This window comes from Natrix helvetica (genome assembly GCF_964273705.1).
Source record: "Natrix helvetica genome assembly, chromosome: 6".
Lineage (NCBI taxonomy): Eukaryota > Metazoa > Chordata > Lepidosauria > Squamata > Natricidae > Natrix > Natrix helvetica.
Window position 1 is genome coordinate 54,115,200 of NC_138553.1, and position 21,639 is coordinate 54,136,838.

General features: G+C 44.1%; 1 protein-coding gene across 6 annotated transcripts in view; it reads left to right on the forward strand.

The window, feature by feature from the left end:
* The window catches only part of NELL2 (neural EGFL like 2), a 407,393-nt gene that overhangs the window by 11,614 nt on the left and 374,140 nt on the right, over positions 1–21,639 (forward strand). The window contains exon 1 of one of the 6 annotated variants that reach the window (XM_081957432.1): positions 6,072–6,111. The exons of the other annotated variants lie outside the window; for them this stretch is intronic. The gene's annotated coding sequence lies outside the window, so the exon portion shown is untranslated. Of the gene's footprint in view, positions 1–6,071; positions 6,112–21,639 lie in introns of those variants that run through there. 6 annotated transcript variants of the gene reach the window in all.

Genomic DNA, 21,639 nt, shown 5'->3' on the forward strand with positions numbered 1-21,639 from the left:
CTTCCTGGAGAAGAAGGGAACCCCAAGAGCACAAATGGGTGCCGAGAGCCCTCAGAGACACTCAATGGCTTGTTTCAAGTGTGGGAAGGAGGGGTACCAAGGTTCTGAGTACAGGTCCAACTGACCAGTCCAGAAAATAATCCCGGGACCTACCAAAAATCCTGCCAAGCCACTGGTGCAAGTCCACAAGACAGTCCTGAAAGAGGAGAGGTCACAGAGCTCAACCGATCCCTCAGGGATGGCTACAGAACTCTGATTAGCCCAGCAGGAAGCCCAGGGGAGACTGATACTGTAAGGGCTCCTCTCCTAACTTAAAAAAGTGAAGACTCTTGAAACGGATTATTTCAAAAGGAACCTTTAATTTAGAAGAATGGAAGTCATTAGAGGCAAAGCAACATCTGAAACCCCTTAGGCAATGCAGGTAGAATTAAAGCAATAGTGACCCCTCCCATGCAAATTCTAACCAATACACAAGTGTGAAGATGTTTCCTTTATTAACTGTCCTGAGAATCAAATAAACATACATTCCCATGGCTATCTTCCGTTAGACATTAAAGTAAAACACCCCACACAGCCATCATAAACATTCCTCAAAAGGTGGTGGGATCTCAGGGGTCTGGTTCAGGTGGCTATTACCAGAAGGCATGTTGATTTTTTAGGAGGGCAACAGAATTAGAATTAACACAGTTGTGGAGGCGGAGGCTTTCACTAAAAAACATAGTGTTCTCCTAGATGAAATGGGGGATGCTACACAAGAGACGAGGGAGGGAGGGGCTGAGGCTCTGCCAATAGACGGGAGGGAGGATGCAGCAACCAGAAGACTCAGATCACAAAAGTGACTTGAAACATTATTGCAATTGTTGTTATAATGTACCTTTACGGAAGTGATACAAAAAATGGTTGAAACATACTGATGACTTAGTGTTAAACATAAAACTGCTAATTTTTTATTCAAACGTTGATGTATTTCTATTTTTTTTGTGAAAGTTGTGAGACTTAGGGGGACTGCTCTCCCCCGCACGATGTAGCTGTCAAAATTTATTATATCCTTTTTAAACCTTTTTCCCTGGAAAAATTTGTAAAAACCAATAAAACTTGTTTGAAAAAAAAGGTGGTGGGATCTCGGGCCTTTTGGCACCAGGAAACCAGTTGTAAAATATCAGTTGTCACAAGCACTGCCAATAAATTGACTCCAAGCCCCCCTCCTCCAATGTTCCCTCTAATTTTTTTCAGTGTGAGCGGAAAAGTATAGTGTTTGAGCAGCACATTTTCATGCCTGAGCATCTGAATTTTTTTCATAGATGTCACCCGACAACGAAATCAGTGTTATTTGAAACTCAATTCTACCATGTAAATATACATTAAGTAAGAAATCTCCCTATACAGGTAGTCCTCAATCTACGACCCTAATTGAGCCCAAAGTTTCTATTGCTAAGTGAGACATTTGTTAAGTGAGTTTTGCCCCATTTTACAACCTTTCTTGCTACATACAGTTAAGTGAATCACTGCGGTTAAATCAGTACCTGGTTGTTAAATCAATCTGACTTTCCTACTGACTTTGCTTGGCAGAAGGTTGCAAAAGGTGACCCCAGGACACTGCAACCATCAAAAATATGAGGCAGTTGCCAAAGATCCAAATTTTGATCATGTGGCCATGGGGATGCTGCAATGATCATAAGTGTGAAGAACAGCCGTAAGTCACTTTTTTCAGTTCTGATGTAACTTTAGTCATTAAGTGAACTGTTGTAAGTTGAGGACTACTTGTATTCAAGTTCAATGGATGACTTTCTATGGGAAAAGGATAAAAACTTCCCTCTATCCACATTTTCCATACTATGAATTACTTTATATGCTTTATGCTTTCCCCCTTACTATCCAATAGTCTGCAGTGATATTAGCAAGTTATGAATAAATTACCAATTGATGTAGATTAGCAATTGGGGCACATAAAGAAACAAACAAAGAGGGGAGAGGAGGGAGGGGGAGGAAGGAAGGAAGGGAGACACACACACATACAAACACACACAGAGAGAGAGAGACAAAAAAGGAAAGAGGAGAAAGAGAAAAAGAAAGGTGAGAGGAAGGAGGGAGGATAAGAAAAAGAGGCAGAAAAAAGAAAGAGAGAGAAAGAGAAAGAAGAAAGGAAGGAAGAAGGAAGGAAGGAAAGAAAAAAGAAAGAAAAAAAGAAGAAAGAAAAGAGGAGAAGGAATAGAGGCCAAAAAAGCAAACAAGGAAAAGTAGGAAAAACTTTCACTGGAAAACACTATTTTTCCATCAGCGCAAAATTTTCCTAAACAAGGTTAATTTTCCGGATTTTGAGTTTCTGGTCTAGGCAGAGCAAGAAGCCTCTGTTTTCTTTTTCTTTTCGAGCAATAAAATCAAATAAAATCCGCGGAGCACCAGCTCGACTCCCCCTTCCTGCGAAAAAAACCTCAAGCCCCAATGCTCTGAACGCAGAGGCTGGATTCAGACATGTGCCCACCTGGCGTGGGATTCCATTTGCTTGCGTGGTGAGTGCCTCCCACACAGCCGCATCTCGGAAGTGGAGCCAACAGCGGGGAACCCAGGCATGGGGACTTAGCCGACAAACTGCGACGGAAGCATCCTCCGCACGTCCCGCGGAGAGTTTGCTGTTGCCGCTGCTCCCCCCCCCTCAATAACTTTGATCCAGGAGGGAATGGCCTCCCTGTCAATCAGCCACGCACCGGCGGAGGGAGCCCAATCATAACCCTAGGCAGCCACATTTCTGTTGGCCAAAGGCCCGCCTTCCTCTGGGTGTGTCCAGCCACTATAATATCCCGGCCCAGCTGATAGAAGCCTCCTAGCCGCCTGCAGCTTAAAGTCCATCATGCTAAAGATCCCTGCACGATCCCTGGAAACTGCTGCACTGTGTTTTGTTGCCACCTGCGCATCCGTGCACCCACGCAGCTTAGAGGGAACATAGCCCTCCTCCCAATTGAATGGTAGTATCCCGTTTAGGGATCTGACATGCTGCCATTCTTCAAAAAAAGGGGAGATCCACCTGTGAAAAGATAGAAACAGAAATTCTATCATAGTATTTTAACAAGGTTTATCAGGGTATTGGGAGTGAAATTTATTCAATAGGGTAGGGGCCCTAACATGATGTTTAGCCACCCATTCATTTTGGGATGAAGGTAAATGCTTCCAAGTAACCAAGTATTGGGTTTTCCCTCTGTGGGTCCTAGAATCCAGGATTTCCTTAATCTCGAAGTGTTGTTTGCCTTCTATCATGATAGGTACAGGTGGTGTAGGTGCAGGTGGTCTGAGTTGTGAGATTACTTCTCGTTTGAGTAAACTAATGTGAAATACTGGGTGGACTTGTCTGAGTGTCTTTGGAAGGAGTAATTCTACAGTTACTGGGTTGATAGCTCTTGTGATAGGGAAATGAAATTTGGCCCTAATTTCTTTGATGGCTGCAACGACTTCAGGAATTTTGTAGATAAGTATACTCTATCTCCAACATGGAAAGATTTGGGTTCTACTCTTTTCTTGAATTTTAAAAGCCTCTCTAGCTTCCTATAAATCAATCCTAACTACTGGCCATGTGTTTCGTAGCATGTCTATCCATTCTTTAAGTGAGGGGATAGTGGGTTCTTCTGTGGGTAGTTCAGGCATGGGGCTGAAATCCTGGCCTGTTGCTACTCTAAAAGGGGTGAAGCAGTGCTTGAGTGCACAGTGTTATTGAAGGCTGCTTCCACAAAAGGTAAAAGATCAGTCCAGTTATCCTGTTGAAAATTAATAAAACATCTTACATATTGTTCTAGGACTGTTAAGTTTTTCAGTTTGCCTGTTAGTTTGGGCATGGTGTGATGAGCTCAATCCTTGGGTGGTGCCAAGTAAAGTTTAAAATGCCCTCCAAAATTTTGAGGTGAATTGAACCCCTCTGTCGGAGATGATTCTCTGCGGGGCTCCATGAAGGCAATAAATGTGTATCAGGAATAACTTGGCTACACATTTGGCAGTTGGGATCATTTGGCAAGGTATAAAATGTGCCTGTTTGTTATGGTCTGTTACGACCCAATGACAGTATTCCCCGCACTTTCTGATAGTTTGACAATAAAGTCCATAGCAATCTCCTTCCAGGGTGCTGAAGGTTCAGCTACCTTCTGTAACAGTCCTGGGATTTTCCCTTGGCATCTTTTAGCTTCTGCACAAATAGGGCAGCTAGCTACATAGCTCTCTATGTCCTTTTTTAGTGATGGCCTCCAAAATTGCCTTTTAATGAGGTGTAAAGTTTTCACAAAACCAAAGTGTCCAACTAATTTGGAGTCATGGCACCTTGCCATTAAGCGCAGTCTGGAACAACAACTTCCCTCCCACCAAAGCTAAGTTATCTTTCATCAGGCAGTTGGATTTGTTGCTCAAAACCCATTCATCGGTGGCTACAGCTTGTTTAAAAGTTTGGGTGGTGTCATTGTCCGTCAAAGTATCTTGTTTTGCCTAGGATCTGGTGGTTACTTTAGCGGCAAGTTGGTTGTTTTGTATCATGGTTTTGATTATGTCTGGCTTCATACTATTGTATTGCGGTTTCCTGGATAGTGCATCTGCCAGAAAATCCCCCCCCCCCAGGAGATATCTGAGCATAAATTCAAACTGTTTAAAGTACTGAGCCCATTGAACTTGTTTTGGGGGGAGTTTCCTTGGGGTCTTTAGGGCTTCTAAATTTTTATGATCCGTCCAGATTTCAAAAGGGATCTTACATCCCTCTAGGAAATGCTTCCAGGTTAAAAGAGACCACCGAACTGTACAAGCCTCTTTCTCCCAAATGGCCCATCTTTGCTCAGATACATTCAATTTTTCGATGTGCAAGCACATGGTTGTAATTGGTCTTGCTCATATTTCTGAAACAGGACCGCTCCTATCACCACATTGCTAGCATCTGCTTGTATGACAAATGGTTTCTCTGTGTCTGGGTGCTTTAGAATTGGCTCTGCTGAAAACAGCCGCTTAAGTTTTTCAAATGCAGCTTGGTATTCCATTGTCCAGTTCAAAGGCTGCTTCGGTTTCGTGTTACTCTCCCCCTTCATTTTTAAGAGCTTGGTGATGGGGAGAGCAATCTGGGCAAAAGCAGGGATCAACTGGCGGTAAAAGTTGGGAAATCCCAGGAAGCTTTGTAACTGTTTACGTGTTCTGGTACAGTCAAGTACTGCCTGTACTTTCGAAGGATCCATTTCTATTCTCTGGTGTGAAATGCAGTATCCTAAGTAATCAATTTTTTCTTGGTGGAATTCACATTTGGAAAGTTTAGCATAAAGTTTGGCAGAGCAAAGTTTGTTCAGAACCGTCCGGACTACTTTTACATGTTCTGCCTTGGTCTCAGGATATAACAAGATGTCATCTAAGTAAACCAAACAGCCCTTATATAAATGCCCCTGTAACACTTCATTTCTTAATTGCATGGGGCCACTTGTAGCCCAAATGGTAGTACTTTGAATTGATAGCATCAAAGAGGGGTGTTAAATGCTGTTTTCCATTCATCTCCCTCCTTAATTCTGATACAGTAGTAATCCTCCTTTAATCCAGCTTTGAAAAAATTCTCCCTTTCGCGAGGTGTGCTAGCATGTCCTAGGGGTACATATTCTCCACACTGACCGAATTAAGGTTCCTAAAGTCCACACAGAGATGTTTAGAGCCATCTTTTTTCTCTCTAAATAACACTGGGGATGCAATTTTTGGCCAGGCTGGTTCAATGAAACCCCTTGCTTGGTTTTTCTCAATGAATGTCCTCAGTTCTTCCAGCTCCCTCAGAGATATGCTATACATCTTGGGTTTAGGGAGTTTGGCCCCAGGTAGAATTTCTATCACACAGTCAGTGGAGCAGTGGGGGGGGGGGGACCTCATCAGAGGCTTTTTCGCTAAAAACCTCAGCCAAGTCCTTGTATTCTTTGGGTATGCCCTGAGTTGGGACATTGTAAGCAGGTATTGCTGTTTCTTGGTGCTTTGCCCTTTTCCTGTTGTGGATTCTCAGCAAAAGTCACATGCATCTGCACTCTTATGGTTCCTTGCTTCCAATTAATTTTGGTGTTCCATTTTTTCAGCCATGCAAGACCCAAAACTAGTGGCCATTTCATGCCTGGAACCACTATAAATGTAAGCATTTCTTTGTGGCTTCCGATGCCTATCTATAGAGGCTCAGTGGCAAATGAAGCTGGCTCCTCCCCTGCTATTGACCCACCTAGTTGGCAAAAAGCTATGGGGCTCTTCAGCTTCCTTACATTAACCCTCAACTTCCTTACCAGGGTTGGGCTGATCAAACAGCGGGTGCACCCTGAGTCCACTAAAGCTGAGATTTGTATCCCCTTTTCCCAGTTGGGGATAAACAGACTTAGGGGGAGGGTAAGCAGTTTAATTGGTTTACTTACCAGTGGTTCGTCCTCTGGATCACTTCCGGATGAGTATGGTTCCTCTACCTGAGAAGTCGGAGTTTCCTCCTCAAAGAGGAGAGGGGGTGGAAATTCTACAATCTCCCTGCTCCTCAGGGCGGTTTCCTTCCAACGTTGGCCAGGTTTCGTAGGTTTCCCCCCAATGGGCGCTCTGGTTTCCTAGCCGATGCTTGAGAACGGCATTCTTCAGCTCGGTGCCCCTCTTTTCCACACTTGAAACAGGCTGAGGGTTTCGGAGAAGATGCCGTTTCCTGGTTGAAAGGCTCTTGTTTCCATTGGGGTGGGGATTTCTTCCACATTTGCCCTGCTCGGTACTGGTTCCTGACCATGTCAATCTCTACCTCTTCAGCAGTGAGATACCACTCATGTAGGTGGTTCAGTGCCCCTTGGGCCATGCAGGCATTGTAGAGGTCATCACTCAGCCCATCTTTGAACCAGCTTACCAGGATATCTTCTGGCCAGTTCACACGACACGCCAGGTCTCAGTATTCTTTGGTATACTTTGCCACTGCTCAGCGTCCCTGCTTCACAATTTTAATGCAGTCGTGTGCTTTGCGGTCTGTGAGGGGGTCTTCGAAATGTCATTGCAAGGCCATCATGAAACGGTTGAAGTCCCACAGTTCTGTTGCATCAGCATTATGTAGTGTCACCATCCATCTGGTGGTGGCTCTTTCCAGGGCTAGGGTAACCACTCGCACTTGGGATCCTTGGGCTTGAAAATCACACCCGTATTCTTGCCTGTAGGTGAGCACGTGTACCACAAAGAATCCCAATTTTTTCAGGTTCCCATCAAACTTGACCCCAAGGGAAGGAGTTTTTCTTTCTAATTGCAGGTTTCGGGGTTGGTTGGAAGCGGCCTCCAATCCATGCGTCAACTGGGGGGGGGGGAGGGTTTGTTGGGTGCCTAGCTGTCGCTGCTGTGCCACCTGCTTGATCAGCAGGGTCCAGAGGGGGGTTAGCTCCCCTGGCATCATTCATGGTTGCCACCCTTCCAACGCCTCTTGATTGCCATTTTAGCTCCCCCTGGATGTTGGGACTTTCCAAAATCTCCATCACCAACTGGGTTACATGTCTCTTCATACGATCCTCTCTCAGTGAGGCTTCATTTAGCTCCTCCTGGTCAGAGGGGGCTTCTAGCTCCAATTTCCAATCCAGTTTTCGGCTACCTTGGGTAAGAGTGACTTCTCTGGCTCTCCCATCCCAACTGTATTTTGTTCCGATGCCGATTGACCAGCCGGGCTTTTTGGGGTCCTCCAGGCTCACCTCATCCTCTCTGACAGGGTACATGGAGCAGGTCTCTGGTTGGGGGGGTATTGACATCTCCCTCCAGCAGTCAGCTTCCCCTTGTTCTCTGTTGTGCTCAGACATGGCTTGCCGGGTCACCTTGTGTTGTGGCCCAGCAGCGGCCGGCTGAGTTGTTGGTGGACTCTGACATATCAGACCATTATGGGACTGCTCTGGAGGATGAGGAAGACTCTGGAGGGTGCTTGGAGTCAGAGCAGGAACTAGAGAGGTCTGTTGGCCACCAGATGGCATCTGAGTCAGGGAGCAGTGAGGAGGAACAGAGGGAGGTTGTCCCTGATGTGTGTATGCATAGAATTGATAGGAGAAAGGAACAGCTGTGGAGAAGACTGTCAGGGGAAAAAACGCCTGATATCTGAGATCAATGGACCGTGGCTGATTCCCTTCCGCATATCTTTTGAGATATTGAGAAAAATAAAAGTCTTTAAAAGTATTCTAATTAATAAACAAACTTTAATAATAAAATAATAAAAGTAAATGAAACAGAAAATAACTAATGGTTACATTTTGATAATGAAAGCTACGTCTGCCAAAGTTGGCTGCCGAACAAAGAAGAAAGGAATTTGGAATGTGTAACCGCATGCGCAATAAATCACTTTCAGATAAGAACCTTTTTTTTGTTTTATGACCTGCGCAATAAAGCTTTCTTAGTTTAACTCTTGAATGTCACTTTAGGCAGTTCAGGCCTAGCAAACCTTTTAACATCGTGACACCCCTTCTTTTGCTAGTCTGGGCTGACATCATCAAATCATCAATTAAGGCACATCTTCTTTCGCAGATACTCGTGTTGATTTGCGGCGAGTGGTTTGTTAAGCATGTCTGCGATCTGATCATGTGTAGAAACATATTGCAATTTAACAAAACCTTGCTTAACTAATTGCTTTGTGTTTTGATAACGAATGTCAATGTGTCTGGACCTAGAACCTGTGAAATGTGACTCAGAAATATAAACAACAGATACATTATCTTCCATCACGGTGATTGGTCGAATCGGACGTGTCCAGATATCTGTGATCAAAGCATCAAACCACGTTAGAGAATTACAAGCATCTGAAACACAAGCATATTCAGCTTCAGTAGATGAACATGAAACAAAACTCTGTTTTCTCACTTGCCAGTAAACAGGACAACCATTTAGGAACATCATGTAACCAGAAGTGCTTTTGCGTGACTTCTTGTCGCTCGCCCAGTCGGAATCAGAAAAACAAATCAGCTTTGCTTGATCAGTGTGTGTTGGTTCTAGCAATAACTTCATGTGCTTAGTGTGTTTTAGGTATTTCAACAACTTCTTAATGCATGACCAATGAAATTGTGTTGCCTTACCTACGTGTCGTGATAAAAGATTAACACTAAGTGCGATGTCAGGTCTGGTCCAACTACTAATGTATAATAGTGAACCAATGACTGAACGATAAAGTGTTTGATCCTCGAACTCAGGACTTGGTTCATGTGTTAAGTTGTGAAAATCTGTTTGCATGGGTGTCTTTGTTGTGCTAGCATCTTTCATGTTGCAATGATGTAGAATGTGGTCAATTTTCTCCTCTTGTGAAAGACTAAACCCCTTCTGTGTCTTTTCAATTTGAACACCTAAATAAGTGCTAATGTGTCCTAAAGATTTTAGTGTGAAGTATCTCTGCAAACTTTTGGCAAAAATCTCACTCATTTTCTTATTTGGACCAATATAAACAATATCATCAACATAAACAAGAATTATCTCATATGCATTGTTAGATCTTTTTGTGAACACGCATTCATCAGTTTCGGACTTAATAAAGCCCATTGAATTTAGTTTGTCAGTAAGACATAAATACCACATTAAACCTGACTGTTTCAGACCATAAAGACTTTTGTTCAGGAACCAGGTATCCCCTTCTTGCTTTCGGAATCCTGGAGGGCTTCTCACGTAGATCACTTCATCTAGGTCTGCATGTAGATAAGCTGTGTCCACATCAAATTGAAAAACTTCTAAACCAAGAATAGTTGCAGTGGTTAAAGCAATTTTTACACTTTCAGTTCTGACTGTTGGTGAGTAAGTGTTTGTGTAGTCCTCAGGATAACGTTGAGCGAAACCCTGAGCTACAAGTCTGGCTTTGTATAAAGACTCACCATTTGGTTTCTTCTTGATTCTGTAGACCCATCGGGTGCCAATGACTTTCTTGTTTGCTGGAGGTTTTGCAGGTGTGAATACATTAAGTTTCTTTAAACTGTCCATTTCATCCTGCATTGCATCATACCATTTGTCTTGTTCTGAATCAGGAAGCTGTTTGATTTGTGTGAATGTCTCTGGAGGAAGAGTAACGTTGCAAATCAAAGGTACTGGTGTTTTTGTCAGTTGCCATGAATAACGTTGTGGAGGGATTCCTTTTGTGGCCCTCTTGGAGCGTCTAGGAACATCAGTCCAGTCTTCTTCTTCTTGATCATCATCATCCTCGTCCTCACGTTCGTCGCTAGCATCAGCATCCGCGGCTTGCGAAGATGGAACATCAGGTTGTGAAGAACTGGTAGAAGGAATATCTGCCTGTGAATTGTCATCAGGCTGCGTGGCATCTGGAACACCATCTCTAGGAAAATAAACTTCAGGATCATTGGAATGAATCCTGGACCAGTCAATATCTTCCTCAAAATTAGCAGATTGTGAAATGACAATCACATGTTTAGTATCAATGAATTTGTACCATTTTGAATTATCATCAATACCCATAAATCTCAGTCTCTTTGCTACTGTACCTCCCTTTCTTCTTTGACTTAAGGGAGTGTTCACCATAGCATATGAACCAAAAATGTGGAGGTTCTTGAGATCAGGCTTGTAGCCATACAGCATGTAGAAAGGAGTTTGATTGATTACACTGCTCCAAGTACGGTTGACAATGTAATTTGCATATTTGATTGCTTCACCCCAGTATGCGTTACTGAGATTGGCATCTTCTAGAAGACAACGCATCATGGTTTGTAGAACCCCTTGTCTTCTTTCTACGACTCCGTTATGAGCCGGTGTATATGGAGCAGATGTCTGATGAAGAATTCCATTCTTACGCATCCAGTCCTGGAAACGCTGAGACATGAATTCTGCACCACGGTCACTCTGGATTCTGGCGATGCAAACTTGGTATTGTGTAGAAACAAACGCTGCAAAGTCTTTAAAGATCTGAAAGGTCTCAGATTTCTCTCTCATAGGATATACAAATCCATATCTAGAATGATTATCTACAATTGTTAAAAAATACTTTCTGCCACCAAGTGTTGGTGGGAAAGGACCCACTATGTCAGTGTGTACCAAATCAAAAATGCATGTTGACAGGCGTGTAGCATGTTTGGGAATTGCAGCCGCCTTGGATTTAGCCTTTTTGCAAACCGCACAATCCAAAAACACCTTACACCCCTTTAGATCCAAACCTTTTGCGAACTCCGGCATCTTTCTAAGAACACGGAAACTGGCATGCCCCAATCTTCTGTGCCACTTGTGAATACACCTGGAATGCAAAGGTTTACCAGTTAGTGAATTCTCAACATTAACAGTTTCATGAGGACCCTCAGGCTTGCTCTGAGCAATCTGTTTCTGTTTTCTTTGTTTGTTGGCTTTAGGAGCCTTTGGCACAGTAACACTTTCTCTCTCTGGGACAACTCTCTCTGGGTTCACGTTGTGCCTTTTTGGAGTTTGCATACTTGCCTGTGCTTGCCCTTTAGGCTTTGGTTTTAAGTAATAAACACCACCAATCAGAATAGTTTCAGCAATAATATCACCATCTTTAACTAAGTAACTTGCTTTTTCGAGGTGGTGAACCTGGAACTTTAACTCTCTAGACAAGTGACTTTGGCTAAGCAAGTTACTGGTTGCTGAAGGTATGTAATAAACATCAGGGATGTGTGTATCGAGTTCTTCAATGTAAACAGTTCCTTTTCCCATGACCTTGCAAGTGTGGTTGGTGAAGGAATACAGTTCTCGATACTCGGGCTCTGGTTCGCCCATCTCTGTGAAAAGTTCCCTTCTGTGGGTAACGTGCACAGCTGCTCCACTATCTAAAGTCCACAAAAGACGTCTGTCGAACTTTGGATCAGGTTGTGGAACGTTGGTTATGGCCAGTGTCACAAGTGGAGTTTGTGGATCACGCCTTGGACCACGACGACCTTGTCTTCCACCTCTACCTCTGCCTCTGGAATCTGTTCCTCTGGGCTGGTACGTGGCGGGAGCTGGAACTCGTTGGGGACAATCCCGGGTGTCATGTCCCACACGGTTGCAGGTGTAGCACTTTGGCATCCTTGGAGCGTAGCCTCTTCCTCGGAAGGGACGTCTGGCTGGAGCCTTTGATGCTGGAGGTCGTTGCAGATGTGGTGTAGCTAACCTGATAGCTTCGTCTTCCACTAAAAGTCTGGAAACGTGGTTAACTGTGCGTTGAGCAATAGGCACGTAGTTAATCTTTGCAACAGCATCTTTCCATTCATAATTCAATGAGTTAATGATGATGCTAATCATTTGGATATCATCGATTACATGGCCATTTTGTCTCAATTCACTTCTCATTCTTTTCAGTTTGGTCAAATGTCCACCAATTCGTTCACCAGGTTTCAACTTCGAACCATGGAACTCAGACATGAGTAAACATGAGGATTCAATTGAAACGGGCCTGTAGCAATCTTCCAAAATAGCCCAAATTTCTTGGGCAGTTGCATCAGGTGGAAAGATACCTTGGATCTCAATTTCCATTGACATGAGCAAAGTCGTGATTGCTCTGTTTCCGAGGTCTCTCATTGCAGGTGTCCAGGGTTGACGGGGAGGATTAAAAACCATGGAATATGTGCCTTCTCTTCGAAGCAAGAGCGCAATTTCACTGACCCAGGCTTTATAATTCTCTCCTGACTCCTTTAATTTGGACTCACCAGTCAAGGGGGTGACTGTGAATACCTGCTGAGGAACAATTTGTTGCTCTGGTTGCAAATCTGGTTGTTGAACCAGGGGATGCTGGGGTTGCATCATTGGTCTTTGCGTGGCAACATCAAATTGGCTTCCTCGAATTCGCCTTTGGCTTTGCCTTTTTCCATCTAGGGAGGATTCAACGCCGCCAAGGGGTGTTGAAGACTTAACCTTTGAGGGCAAAGTTTGGGCTTCTGTAAAACTCATAGACAGATCTCTAAAAATCTGGTCCAACTGCTTCATCTTTTGCTGTAATAATTTTTCTCCGCCAGCAGATGGCAGTGCAGCTTCACTTTTTGGCTGCCTCACCTTTCTATACGTATGCGGAAGTTCAGTTGACTCAAAGGGACCACGTGACCTCGGTGACGTGTACATGTCTCTTTGTTCTAATTGACCAATGAACTCTGTGGGGTGTGTCTTAGGCTGTTGTTTTGAAGACAAGATGGCATCCTCAGACATTTTGGGAGTGGGGGAGCTCCTCCTACTTCGCTGTATTTCGTTAAAGCACTCTCTCACGTCCCTAGCATATTTTTCAAACAGCTTTAATCGATATAGATAGCTTTGCATTTCTTGCTCATCATCTGGGGAGATTTCATAAACTTTGCTTTCTGCGTGGGAGGATTTTTTCTCTGCCGGCAGTTGCCGTTTAGACTTTTGCCGTTCATTAATTGTATCTTGATAATGAGGGACATTTACTGACCTCAGTCCGTAGATCTTGCCTTCTGTAGCTCCTTCCCCCATATTTGGCTCGGCACTTTGTTGCTCCTGGAATACGTTTGAAGGTTTTTGCTTCTCTGTGTCCGAGGGAGCCTCCTTGTCAGAGGAAGTTGATTCATCTGTGCTCGCCCCATCTTTCCTTTTCTTTTTTTTCTTTTTCTCCGACATTGCTAATTAGGCTTAGTCGGTTATCTTAAGATAGCGCGAAGAGAAAATACAGCCATAAATTGTAACCATCTCAGCTGGTATCATCAAAACCATCCTCTGCTACCAAGTTGTCAGGGGAAAAAACGCCTGATATCTGAGATCAATGGACCGTGGCTGATTCCCTTCCGCATAGCTTTTGAGATATTGAGAAAAATAAAAGTCTTTAAAAGTATTCTAATTAATAAACAAACTTTAATAATAAAATAATAAAAGTAAATGAAACAGAAAATAACTAATGGTTACATTTTGATAATGAAAGCTACGTCTGCCAAAGTTGGCTGCCGAACAAAGAAGAAAGGAATTTGGAATGTGTAACCGCATGCGCAATAAATCACTTTCAGATAAGAACCTTTTTTTTGTTTTATGACCTGCGCAATAAAGCTTTCTTAGTTTAACTCTTGAATGTCAGTTTAGGCAGTTCAGGCCTAGCAAACCTTTTAACATCGTGACAAAGACATCATAGAAGGAAGTAAGGACAGCTGGCTAAAGGTGTGGCCCCTCCCAAAGAGTTTATAGATGGAGCGACGGAAGGGGAATCTTTGCAGGAAACAAGTCCATTATACGAGCCGTTGAGAAACCATTCTGTAAGTTTAATCTTGGGTTCTTGAAGATAACTTTCTAGGCTCCTAGTCAAGAGGTGGCTTTATCTATGTAATTAGTCATGGCAGACAGCCAAGCCTGTGTCTGCATATTCATTTGGAATCACGGGACAGAACAGTTTGTTTTCTGCCTTAAAACAAAAGCTGTAACAATCTTTACCATGGAGCAGTTTCACAACAAGTGGCTATGTTGGTTGTACAGGTGGCACAGCTCCAAGCTCACCCTGCTCCACCCCCACCTTGGAGGAAATGCCCGGTTGCAGTGCCTGATCAATTTGATGGCAACCGAGACATATTTCCAGCTTTCTTGGGACAATGCCAGCTATTTATCAGCTTGAGAGCAGAGGATTTTCCCACTGACCGAGATAAGGTGGGGTTTATGATTAGCTTACTTTCCGGCTCCGCAGCTCGTTGGGCGATGCCATTGCTGCTCCAGGCTAGCCCTCTGCTGGATGACTTCAGGCGGTTTTATGATCACCTCCAGTTAATGTATGAGGACCCCATTAAGGCGGAGACAGCTACCCGATGTCTGAAGACTCTGAAGCAGGGCCAGGCTTCCTTGCAGGACTACAACAGTGAATTTAGGCTACTAAGCCAGGATTCGGCTTGGAATGAGGCAGCCCTCATGGACACATTTGAGGATGGGTTGCTGGTGCGTGTGGATAAGCCACCGAATTTCAACATTTTGGTCCACCTGTGTCTCTGGATTGATGCTCGGTTGCAGAGGCAGGGACTTCACTGCATGTCCCAGGAGAACAAGGTGGTTCCGGCCATGCGTGAGACTCTAACTCCACGGGAGGAGCCCATGGAATTAGGTGCAGCCAAAAGCCGCTCGTCGATAATGGAGAAAGACAGACAGCGCTTAGGGGGCATTGTGTTTTTATTGTGGGGAACCTGGGCACATGGCAGCCTTTGGCCCAAGAAGACACAAGGGGCATCAGCTACGGGATCTACACCCCAGACCCAGAACAATTTGTCAGGAAAGGCCCCCAAGCCTGATCTAAGGGAGACCTTGGGTCAGGCACGCATCAATTCAGAGCCATGTTTAGAGACAGTGACTTGCGAGCCTCCCCGACACCTGATCCTGGCACCCCGAATAGTCCTGTCCAGTAGCCCACAGGGGATTCTGGCGCTTGCTCTCGTTGACTCCGGGGCTACCACAAACTTCATGTACGAGGCGTTTGCGACCAAGTATGCGGTCCCTCTGTGTCCAGTAGATCCTCCTATGCTTGTGGAGACCATTGACGGTCAGGTGCTTCTATCTAGGCCTATCAAGGCTGCCACGCAACCCTTGCGCCTGGTCATCGGGGCTCATGAGGAAGCCATCCAGTTCTATGTTACCTCTGGCCTGCATTTCCCCATGGTCTTGGGCTTGGCTTGGCTTCGGGTGCACGACCCACAGATCTACTGGTCCCAGAACCTTGTCACCTTTCCAGCCTTGCAATGTGTGGACCACACCCAGTCATGTCTGTGTAGGCCAGCTGCTGAGTCCACCCGGGGTGTCATTGCCTTCCGACATAGCAGATTTTGCAGACGTGTTCAGCGAACAAGAAGCAGACCAATTGCCACTGCACTGGCCATATGATTGTCCCATCGATTTGATTCCAGATGCACTGCTCCCTATGGGTCATTTGTATTTGATGTCAGACCCAGAGTTGGCCGCATTGCGGGACTTTTTGGACAAAAAGCTAGCTCGGAGTTTTATCAGACCCTCGTCTTTGTCATTGTCTGCCCCAGTCTTGTTCGTCAAAAAGAAGACCGGAGATTTGAGACTCTGTTGTGACTACCGTAAACTTAATTCTATCATGGTACACGATCGGTATCCTCTCCCCCTTATTCCTGAACTGTTGGAGCGGCTCAGAGAAGCTAAGGTGTTCACCAAATTGGATCTCCGTGGAACCTGCAATCTTGTCCGGATCCGACCAGAGGATGAATGGAAGACGGCATTCGGCATCAGGTACGGGCATTTTGAGTACACGGTCATTCCTTTTGGGTTTACCAATGCCCCTGCCGTCTTCCAACATTTTATGAACGACATCTTCCGGGACCTTTTGGTCCAGTTTGTCATCATTTATCTCGATGACATCTTGATTTACTCGTCCTCCCAGGAGAGTCATCGGCAGCACCTATGCCTGGTCATACAATGGCTCTGTAAGAATTGCTTGTATGCGAAACTGGAGAAGTGCCAGTTTTGGCAGTCCACCATTGAGTTCCTGGGACATCGTATCTCTCCTGAAGGCATTGCGATGGAGGCGGGCAAGGTGGAGTCTTTGCATAGTTGGCAACCTCCTTGAAGAATGAAGGATGTCCAGTGACTCCTCGGGTTTGCCACCTACTATTGGACCTTTATCCCCGGCTTTGCTTCCCTGACTGCGTTCCTCACTCGGCTCCTGCAGAAAAAAAGTTCCGTTTCACTGGGGGGGGGGGCTGAGCACCACGCATTCCAGGCCTTGAAGCAGGCCTTCATGAAAGAGCCCATTTTGAAGCACCCTGACGCCCACCATCCGTTTGTAGTGGAGGCGGATGCATCCGATATCGCTGTGGGAGCAGTGTTACTTCAGGCTCATGCCTCCGGCGGTACCCTTTTTCCTTGCACTGCCAATAAATTGACTCCAAGGCCCCCCTCCTCCCAATTGAATGGCAGTATCACGTTTAGGGATCTGACAGATGCTGACTCTGAAGATGACCTTCCTGATAAGTGGCCCAATCACCCTGTTGACAATCCCCATTGAACTGATAATCCAATCCTCTGGACATAAAGTCAGCCTAGTGGCCCTTTTGGACTCAGTGTGCATCAGGTTTTTTATTATTTCCATCCTAGTGGAGAAACTATTGGTGAGACGTAGACCGCTCAAAGTTCTGGTGGCATTCTGCTAGTTACATGACACAATTGCAGGGGGATCCCAGCAACATAAATCACCAACCCAATAGAAATGCATATGGGGGTGCACGCAGGGGCTCTGAGTTTTTTTTTTAATTGTTCAAATTTTATTGATTTTAAAAGTTTACAGGGAAAAGGGATTATAAGGTTATAGAACATTTTGACAGCTACATTGTGCGGGGGGGAGAAGCCCCCCCCCCAGGTCTCACAACTTTTACAAACAAAAATAGAAAAATATCAACATTTACATAGGTATTAGCAGTTTTGAGTTTTACACAAAATCATCAGTATGTTTCAATTATTTGTTTTGTATCACTTCCATAAAGGTACATTGTAACAACAATTGCAATAATGTTTCAAATCACTTTTGTGATCTGAGTCTTCTGGTTGTTGCATCCTCCTCCCCCCAATCTACTGGCAGAGCCTCAGCCCCTCCCTCCTTCATCTCTTGTGTACCATCCCCCATTTCATCTAGGAGAGCATTATGTTTTTTAGTGAAAGCCTCCGCCTCCACGACTGTGTTAATTCTAATTCTGCTGCCCTCCCAAAAAATTAGCATGCCTTCTGGTAACAGCCACCTAAACCAGACCCCATTATTGTATTTTTTTTTTGCTAAGAAGGAATATTTCTTATTCCTTTTTAGCAAAAAAAGAAGGAATCCTCCCCTTTGAGCTCCTAGAACCTCATCTCTTGTAGTTTTTCTAAGAAATTTAACATGAACTTCCCTTGGAACATTGTGTGTTCTTGCATAGGCTGAATTACTCCTATAGATCAGGTCAATATCCCACCAAAGCTGTAGTTTATCTCTGTTAATATATTCTGCTAGTATTGTGGTCATAATCTCCTTAAGATCTTCATTCTCAACTTCTGGCAAGTTTTGGAACCTAAGGAAAAAAGACATCCTTTCAAATTCCATTTTTATCATATGATTTGCAAATTCTACATTCCCCCTTTGGATTGTCTTCATCTTGTCTCTCATCCCAACCGCACCCTCCTCCAGTACACCTATCCTCTGTTCATTCCGTGTGGTTTGCTGTTTCGTCTCTCTGAGCTGTTCATTTAAGTCCTGCAGTTGTTTTTTGATTTTGTCCTGTCCCTTTAAGATGGATTGAAGCATCTGCTGAATAGACAAATCCTTTGCATTCTCTTCAGAGGCTTTAGGTTGTAAAAAAAATCCCAGTTTTGACTGGTGAGCAATGGGGCTGGACGTGGAAGATGTTGGGGCCGATGAGGCCTTACCAGGTGGTAACTTCTTTGGACCCATCATGAGGCTCAGAGATAGTTATTGTTCTATGCAAAGAAATGGTGTCTGTGGGAGAGGAGAGCTGGTAGGGATCACCAGGCAAGCAAGTCCAAAGGAGAATAAATTGTCTGTTACAAAACTAGAGCAGATAGGTGGGTCAAAATATTCCAAATCCAGGGGAAAAACGTATTTGAAGAGGCTCCTGGAGATCTCTGGGGTGGAAATTAGTTGAAAGCCATAAAATTTTCCAAGGGAGGAGTCTCATTCATGAAGACAAAGAAGAAGGAGGAAGTTGGCCATATTGGCTCAGCCAGTACAGGTGGTCAGGAAACAACAAAATCAAAGTTCCCATACATAGTTTAGAGAAGAATCAGTTCAGCCATCATTTCTCTCGCAGTTGTGGTCAAGAAAAAAAAATCCCCCCATTATTTAAGGGAAGTGAAAGTAGATTTTAAACTTTCTCTCTCCCCCATAAAAGGGAGAGATTTTCCAAGTGCCGCTTTTCCAAGGGGGGTGGAATTTCCTCCCCTCCAATCTGAACTCCTCCAAAGGTTGAAACAAAGTCCCCCCCCAAAAAAACTGCAGAACAGTCAAAAGAGTAGAGACAGTAAAAGACCTGGGGAGACCCCTCACCTCACCGCGCTTCAGCTGTTTCATTCGAATTGATTTCTTACTTCCAGGCTGCGTTCGGCGAAGCGTGCGGTGGCATTCCACACCCTACCTATGGTCTCCAGCTGCAGACCCCCCCGTGGCTGCCGCCGTTCCAGGGGGTCCCAGCAAGCCACCCCTACAGCAGGGCGCCCCTCCAAGGCACCCTGTGCTTCCCTTAGACTTCAGGGGAGCCCACCAAAGCAGCAAAAAGGCGGACACACACGTCCGTCACCTTCGGCTGCCGGAAGTCATCCAGGGGCTCTGAGTTTTATTGTTGCCCTGGGCATGGAGAGATATCTGGTGCTGAAACTAGCATGGCTAGGGAAATGGAAGCCCTGTGAGAATTGGAGGATTATATTATATAATTTATTATTATAAATTAACAATGGCAACAGCATACAGAGAGAACATATATAAGATGTTCTGCAGATGGCATCTCCCACCACCGAGAATTGCAAAATTGTTCCCTGAGTATTCACCTATGTGTTGGAAGTGCAATCAACAACATGGAATGTATTATCATACGTGGTGGACATGCGCAACTGCAAGAAAAATATTTGGAAAAAAAACTGGCTGGAAGAGATCACCACACACCAAATTGAACTAAAACTGGAATTATTTCTGCTAGGAATTATAAAAGGAAATTATCAGAAAAGTATTAGATATTTAATTTTACATATAATCATGGCAAGAAGAATTTCATTTGCGCAAAATTGGAAAAATAAATACATACCAACAGAAGAAAATATAATTTAAAAATATTGGAGTGTGCCAAGATGGATAGGCTTACGAAATAATTAAAAGCTAAAGAAGAATCTGAATAAGTATGGGACTTATGGTATAATTGGCTAGAGGAAAGAGAGAGAAAAGTAGGAAAGCAAAAAAGAAAAGAAGAAAGATCAATGAATCAAAAAATAATTACAAAACTGGAAAATGAATAAAAGATAGAAATATAAAATAGACTGTAGCAAATAAACAATAAGAAATAGATATTAGATGATTTAAATGTATATAAATGTTGTTATATATAGAATGGAGAGAAAAAATATATGAAATAAAATGTGTGTGTGTGTGTGTGTGTGTGTGTGTATAAGATTTACATGTACAGATAAAAGAAACACAAGAGTTATGTAGAAGAAGAGAAATGTGTTGCAAGGATGTTATGTTTGAATAAATAAAATATCAGTTTTTTTAAAAGAGAGAATTGGAGGAGGGGGCTGCTCAATATCAGGCTGAGGCTAAAAAAAGGCTAAAAAGAAACCAGGAAATAACCTTGCAATCCCGAAGCTGAGAGAGAAGTTGGGGGCTGCAATGCAAGAGCAGAAGAAGGCCGATTCCCAAATTCCGTCAGATTCTGGAACTTACAGAATGTATTTAGCAAGAAGAGTTCAAATGAACTTTCACCCCACCAGCCAATGGACTATTTCATACAGATGCTGTTGGGGGCTAAACTACCCAAACCAAAATTGTACTTGACCCTTATGGAACTGGGGGAACTACATCTTTTTATAGTCAAAATCCTAAAGCGGGGATTTACCCACTGGCTCGACCCAGGATGGCTGCTCCAGTACTCTTCCTGGTAAAAAAGGATGAGTCCCTTTGTCTATGCATAACTATAGAGGGCTGTCAATGTATAAAGTTCTGGAACTGGGATAGACATGGCAGCAGGTCAGCCATTGGGGACTGGCTGGAATAGGACATGGTAAAAAGGTCAGCCTTGTTACCATGCTATACTATAATATAGCAGTGTATGCTATAGGCATAGAAACTAATCAGCCAATGAAGGCTGTTTGGGAGCTGAAACAGTTTGGAGCCTGGGCGTGACTTAGGTTAACTGGTAAGTTGTGTGCTCCTATTATTGTCCAGGCATAGAAGGCTTGCAGGATGGCTGCTGTTGAATTTAGGCAGAGCTCTCTGCCTCATTTGGGACAAGAGCTATATAATTTGGGCTGCAAAGATGGACTTTTTCCTGAAGGGCAAGGAGCTCTGGGATATTATTGTTAATCCACCCCAGGGACCATTAGCAGCTGCAGAGCAAAGGCAGCATGATAAAGCAACGGCCTACATCATCTTGAGTTTAGAAGATGAACAATTTATCAATGTAGCTGATTTAAAGACTGCCCGGGAGGTCTGACTGAAGTTAAGAAGTGTGCATGTGAGTGTGTCTGCATGCAATATTGTGCAATTATCAAGAAAAATATACAGAGCCCTTCTGCAACAAGGAGTATCTGTGGAGCAGCATTTTGTACAAATGCAAATTTTATCTGTAGAGTTAGAACAGTGTGAGATGCAGATTCCTGAATCTCAAAAGGTGCTTTTGCTGTTAAACAGTCTGGATGAAACATGGGACATAATTTCTGCAGTGTTTGAGTGCAAACCAGAGCAGGAGTTGTGTTTGGAGCAGAGGTAGGTTGCTCCTGCTTCGGCCCGGATCGGGTAAACTGGTAGTGGTGGCAGCAAGAGGCTCCACCCACCCACCCATACACTTCTGTGCATGTGCAAAAGCATCTGTGCATTTGCAGAAGCATAGCATGCGCAAGCGAACCGGTAGTAAAAAAAATGGAAACCCACCACTGGTTTGGAGGCCTTAAAGGCTTGTTTGATTGCTGAAGATAACAAGTGCCATTTTAGGAGAAGCCATGAAGAGAAATTTCTGAGGTGGGGGCCCAAGGAGCAGAGAGAGAAATGTAACTGATTGGCTGTCTGCAGAGACCAGAGCAACAGAC